The 575-nt window shown below is 43.8% G+C and overlaps 1 non-coding gene across 1 annotated transcript; it reads right to left on the reverse strand.

Moving 5' to 3' along the window:
• Positions 1–256: 256 nt before the first annotated feature.
• Positions 257–337, reverse strand: Trnaa-cgc (transfer RNA alanine (anticodon CGC)). Its single transcript has one exon. It is a non-coding gene; the product is annotated as a tRNA-Ala (tRNA).
• Between the last annotated feature and the right edge of the window lie 238 nt (positions 338–575).

The following is a 575-nucleotide window of genomic DNA, read 5'->3' on the forward strand; positions in this document are numbered from 1 at the left end:
TTCATAGGACAGCAATACTTTCTCTTTCATAGAAACTAATTTAAATTCTGTTGCCAAAGATTTCACAAACAGCCAATTAAGAGGAGGAGGAGGAGATTAGTGTTTAACGTCCCGTCGACAACGAGGTCATTAGAGACGGAGCGCAAGCTCGGGTGAGGGAAGGATGGGGAAGGAAATTGGCCGTGCCCTTTCAAAGGAACCATCCCGGCATTTGCCTGAAGCGATTTAGGGAAATCACGGAAAACCTAAATCAGGATGGCCGGAGACGGGATTGAACCGTCGTCCTCCCGAATGCGAGTCCAGTGTGCTAACCACTGCACCACCTCGCTCGGTGGCCAATTAAGAAATCCTCATCAATCAGGAAATGCAAGGCAATGGACATCTGAGGACAAAGTATTTGCTTTATCCTTATACAAATGAAGACCCCACCTACACAAATATTTGCATTCATTTTTAGCTTTCTTCTGAGAGGCACCTGAAATCTCTGTTGTCTTCTATACCTTTTGAACCAAGATTGAATACTTCTGTGATGAATGTAATAAAAGCAGAAGTTGAGGCAATGAACAACACTGATA

Source organism: Schistocerca nitens, chromosome 1, assembly GCF_023898315.1.
Source record: "Schistocerca nitens isolate TAMUIC-IGC-003100 chromosome 1, iqSchNite1.1, whole genome shotgun sequence".
Taxonomy (NCBI): Eukaryota; Metazoa; Arthropoda; class Insecta; order Orthoptera; family Acrididae; genus Schistocerca; species Schistocerca nitens.